Raw genomic sequence first — 333 nt, forward strand, 5'->3', positions numbered from 1 at the left:
AAATGCTGTAGCTTTAAAACTTTAAGATTGTGCCATGCGGAACCTTACCTACCGTATGTTCTCATCTCAGTTTTAGCCCATTTAAGGACTAAACCACTGTACGAGTATTACCCTATAAGATAAAGGTGCAATTGTGTCGGTTCCTTAAAGATATTTCCCTGGAAGTCAGATGCCATTATATAATGAAAGATTCTCTTTTTAAATTGCAGTGGAAAATGAGTAGGAGTAAATCAGACAAAGGAAGAGAGATAAAGAATGGATGAAAACAAGAAAGAGAGAGGGGGTGTTGAGGAGAGACAGACAAATAGTCAGTCAGAGAGATAACTAGATAGT

The 333-nt window shown here is 37.2% G+C and overlaps 1 protein-coding gene across 1 annotated transcript in view; it reads right to left on the reverse strand.

Annotated features, from left to right (window-relative positions):
- Positions 1–333, reverse strand: part of LOC119594646 (hydroxysteroid dehydrogenase-like protein 1) — a gene marked incomplete in the record, with an annotated part of 4,258 nt that overhangs the window by 3,479 nt on the left and 446 nt on the right.

The sequence above is a fragment of the Penaeus monodon genome, chromosome 34, assembly GCF_015228065.2.
Source record: "Penaeus monodon isolate SGIC_2016 chromosome 34, NSTDA_Pmon_1, whole genome shotgun sequence".
NCBI classification, from domain to species: domain Eukaryota; kingdom Metazoa; phylum Arthropoda; class Malacostraca; order Decapoda; family Penaeidae; genus Penaeus; species Penaeus monodon.